This window comes from Lycium barbarum, chromosome 3 (assembly GCF_019175385.1).
Source record: "Lycium barbarum isolate Lr01 chromosome 3, ASM1917538v2, whole genome shotgun sequence".
Lineage (NCBI taxonomy): Eukaryota > Viridiplantae > Streptophyta > Magnoliopsida > Solanales > Solanaceae > Lycium > Lycium barbarum.
Window position 1 is genome coordinate 102,485,134 of NC_083339.1, and position 5,117 is coordinate 102,490,250.

At 33.6% G+C, this 5,117-nt stretch overlaps 1 long non-coding RNA gene across 1 annotated transcript; it reads right to left on the bottom strand.

Moving 5' to 3' along the window:
- Positions 1–403: 403 nt before the first annotated feature.
- On the bottom strand, positions 404–4,298 carry LOC132631662 (uncharacterized). The gene is made up of 2 exons (XR_009578956.1): positions 4,000–4,298; positions 404–3,671 (listed from the first exon to the last, which is right to left on the bottom strand). It is a non-coding gene; the product is annotated as an uncharacterized LOC132631662 (long non-coding RNA).
- Positions 4,299–5,117: the final 819 nt, after the last annotated feature.

The window sequence follows — 5,117 nt, forward strand, 5'->3', positions numbered from 1 at the left end:
TCATGTTAGTACTAAAGGAAATAAATTCTGAAAATGGTTGAGCTTATGAAAATTAATTGAGCCAGAGCCCGTTCTTTAAAAGAAAGCATGTTTGCATTTCTGGAAAATCAATTAGGCCAATAGCCTATTTTGAAATTGTTTGGGCCTACTTTGGAATTGAAATTTCATAAGCCTTTTACCCGTTTTAGTTTTTTTCTTCTTTGGAAGGCAGTTCTCCCATCCTTTGGAACCTGCGTTTTTTTCCCTTGAAAATTAATGCTTTCCGCCCCATGTTTTGCCAAGATAAAATCTAAAAATTATTGTTAGCAGCAGTTTATCAAAAAAAAAAGTTTTCGGATCTCTACCTCTTATTTGAACTATATTTCGCGAACCTGAAAAAATGTCAAGTGGTAGCCGAAAATCATTTAACAAATGCCATCACTCTTTAAGTGTACCTATGTCGATTAGTAATACCAAATTCAATACCTAAAGAGAGGGGGGAGAAAAATGACTGTGTCTAACTATCGTGTCTAAATTGGTTCTTACGAACCCCATCAAGAACAGCAAAGGCACAAATACAACACCAAATTGGTATCATCATTAGTCAAAGCATATATATTGATACAAAAGATAAAAATCTGAGGAGAGGAAGGAAGGAGACGCTGGATTCTTTTGACGCGAAAATAGGGGACGACTAGACACGAGTAAATAAATCTGCTGCTGGCTGCTCCTATGACCTGGGCAGAATTAGAGTTGAGCCACAACTCCAACAAAATCCCATGGTGTTCATGTGAAAAGAAAGAAAAGAAAAGGATTAGGTGCAAATCTCGATGATCAGTAACAAAAAAAAAAATTAACTGAACGTCATATAATCTAGAAGGAAGCGTACAATCATTGGAACTTGGAAACAAATACTTCTAAATAAAAGATGAATTCAATTAGTAACCTCAAATAAATTAAACAAATCTTGTGCGCTTCCTTTAACTTTCGGAACATGGAGCTACAATATTATACCTGTCACTAATGTTATGCAGCAAACAAACTTAAATGCTCAAGTAAGAACAACTCATAAATCTTTCTATGGTTTGGTAAGATACACCAAATATTATCTAGTTATAGTAGTTCACAAGGAAAAAATACAACCAGAATGCTAACAAGGAAATTAAAGTCTGAACTTCAAGGAAGTTGTTAAAGAGTTAATCATATTCTGGAAAAAATTCTTAACCAAACAAAACTCTTAACAGCCTTAGTAGCCTTAACAACTCTCAATGGTAATTTTTAATATACTTTACAAGCCCATGTTATTAGCCAACTTCCCAAAAACATTAGAAAAATAAATAGTCTTCAACAAACTCGACAAATTTTGAATCCTTGTAACTTGTTATCTCGAAAAGGGCTTGCTAACAAATAAAAAAAAAACTAAGCATACAGAAGACTATTTGTTTTAAAAAAAGAAAAACCAGATTTACCAACATGTTGTTCCTCCCATAAAACTAACAATAACAATCCTAGCGACTCGAATAGAACCAAACCAAAGAGGATGGTTCAGATCACAGACAAGGTGTCTGACAGAAACTATTTACTTTTTCATAACAAAATCTCACATTTTATCTTATGACACAGCGTAACACTAATTCAGGATAAGTCTTTTCAGACTCAGGTAATACATAACAGTTTATATGCTTTGATATTCTTTGTCAAAAAAAAAAAAAGATACACGAGAAAACAAAACAGTGACCAAGCTTCAAACAAATTTTCCATGATCTGTTCTTATACACTTAAATAGCAGACAACCTACTGCCCTATAATGCATTTCTGTTTTCCATATTATAAATTCTCAAACTGGATCATTTGAACATTATAGGAAGCAAAATTTTTAGACATAAAGCTCAAAAGTGCTGCACAAGCAATCATAGAATGTAAATCTAGAACGCGCCCTCACTACTTGTGAGGATTCAGCTAAAAAGATATGCTACTAAGTTAAAAACCTTTCCAAAATCTTATAGTAGTGATTTTAAAACAAGCAGTAACGAGAAGAAAAAATTCACTACAAATCTACTCAAAATTTCAACATGAACCAATTAACACATACCTAGCACAAGGAAGATTTTAAAACCAATCTTGACATTCTTACTACTTCGTGACCTCATTTATATTTCAATATTGCAGCATTTCAGAATCCATACAAACACTTGTTTAGATGCAGGTTTACATCCTAAAGGGTTAGCAAGTTGGCTTTTGAAACTCACAACTTGCGCCAAAATCTTTATGTACTGTTTTCAGCTAGAATTATGATAAAAATAGTCCCTCCAGATTAATGGATGGAGTTTAAAAAAAGACAACAGGATGCTAGTATGTTTGAGAAGTTAGACTGCCATTTTTGCCAAAGTGTTGTTAGCTCATCTCAACCATTCTAATAACAAACAGAAGATAAGCAGGTTCAAACAAACATAACTGAATAAATAATAAGAAACATCACTACGTTTTCCTTTTAGTTTGATAACCCGAAAATGAAATGTAAGACGAGGACGAAGATGATTACTAACTTAGTTAGCCATATAACGAGAGCAACTCACAAACAGAGAAATTAGCCAAACGACGAAGTCAAACACAGATTTGACAAATTTAATTTTCACGAATCGGTAAGTTTTACTTTCAAGACAAGTAACTTTTCCCTAATCAAAACAGTAAGGTTTTTTTTTTTTTAATCAAAATAGTATCCTTTTCTCTAATCAAAATAGTAACCTTTTTCTCCCATCAAAATAGTAACATTTTGACCAGAAAACAGTAACTTTCTTTTTCGGAACAAATGTAGCTTTCTAACGTATAAAGCATATTTAGTTAACTATGAAAAACTTCAGAAAATCGATAAACAAGAATCATCTTAAGTTAAGAAGGTCTCATGGACATGGCAAAGAAAAGAGATGACAGATACACACAAAATATTCTTCTCGTTATGGACCTGCAATAATCTATTATCTCATTAACTAAACTATGACCTCAACTACAAACATGGTAAAATAATATGCTAAATTATGGTTTTCTATGGTCACGAAACAAAACACACATTCACATTTTAATATCTAACGAGCACGATGTCTGCTAGTAGAGGAAAGACAGAGTCTCTTGATAATTTATTCGACCATTCTATTTCTTTAAAAGAACTTGAAGACTAGGCTATTTACAACATGTCTAAAAAATATAACTGGCGACATATTCGTGCATCTCAACACACTCAAAATTCCAAATTTCGAAGAGTAGAGCAGGCAGGGAAAACAATAACCTTTTCTGAGAAATGAAGTAAAAGATTTATAAGCAATAACGTTACTCCAACGTCAGCGAGTTTCGATTAGTTCAAACTTGTGCAAATGAGTAGTTTCCTTCATAAACGTCGTAATTCCTTTGTTTTAAGTTTTACCTACTGATCTTTCATCAAAATAACGAGAAGCAGATTCTGACACCCTTTAAACAGAAAACTAAAGAAGGAAACAAGATTTACAGGTTCTAATTATACACTTAAAACAGAAAATAAATGAACGACGATAACATCCAAGCAACTACATATTTATCTAAGAACTGAAATGAGAAGAAATTTTAGGTCGATTACTGACCTTCTCCGGGACAGCGAACTGAGGCTATTGTAGTTGTCGAATCTCCGAATCCGCTTGAAGTGGTCCTTCCTCAGTCGAGAACTAAAAGAACGGATTTCGACAATAAAAAACTTAGAGTAAAAAAATAAGATTTTTCACAGAATCCAAGTTTTTAACAAAAGGAATTTTATGAGGGGGAAGCTTGTGAAAAATAAAAGGGATTTTTCTGGTTGTTCAACCTGTCTAAAATGGCTCACTAAGGGTTTTATTTATAGCTAGCAACTGAGAGTTTCAACAGCTTCTCCAGGAAGCTAAAAATTCGGAATTCAAACTTTAACAAAAGAGGGGGAAAAGGTGACACTTTTCTGATGGGAAGTTCTGGGAAAAGATTTTGATGGATACTATCAAGAAAAAGGGTGAAAAATCTCACCTTTTCAGTTTCGATTTGAGAGAAGAAGAGCTGTTGGGGTATAATATGATCGATTTCTGTATTACCCACTGAATCGAAGGAGATTCAAGCTTGAAACCGGAGGTTCATCGCATTCCTCTTCTACAGGGGTTGAAATGACTTTATTGCTAGCTCTTTTCAGTTCTGCCACCACGTCAATCAGAGGAAAAAGGGGACGTGGTGGCCGTGGAGGCAGCGACTGCGTTTGTGCAGCGGTCCGATGGGCATGGTAGTGGTGAAGTGAAGTGACGGAAGTGATAGGGATCGTTTGGTTAGGGCTGTTAGAGAGAAGAGGGGTTATTTAGTTCTAGGGATTGAGTGTATAGATGATTGGGCCGGGTTGGTGGATATTGGGCTGGGGTGTTTTGGGCCACATATTTTGGTTTAGGGGGCAAGGGAATTGACCCAATATTACGTAGGTGAATTAATTTCTCATCCCCTTTTACTTTAATCAATTAATTAAAATATGCTTCTTTGTCCTAAATAATTCCCACAAAATGTACACCTATATAAATTCTAATGCAAGTAATTTAATATACGAATTTAGTTTTTTAAAATAGAGTAAGAAGATGATTAATATAGTAATAAATAGGATTAAAGGAAAAACGCCAATGCCGATATTGATATACAAATATCAACACTATTTTTGAGTGGTTTAATTGTAAATAATGATGTTTAGTAATTGTTTTTAATTATATATGTAAAAAAATAATGATGTTTGGTGATTTTTAAGAAATGATAGAAATCTTTCTTAGTTTTAGAGAAATAATATCTTAAAAATAGTGTAGTAATTAGTGAAAATATTTCAAACTCATTTCTGGGGAATTTTCACGACTGAGAAGCATAGTGAAATTAATTAAACGAGAAAGGAGGGCCAAAATTGGGTGTCAACAGAGGGCATGCTTGCTGCATAAGACCACATGGTGATCATATGATCTCAAAAGCACAGAACTGGAATCAGAGATGTATTAATGAATGATTTGTTGAGATTAAGTAAGAAGTTTAAGTGCACAATGTGTTTAAGTTAGGCATAAAAGAGGGATTTAAAAGAAGTTTGAAAATTTGAATATTGAGTGTTGAACCGTATTATTTTGTTGCCA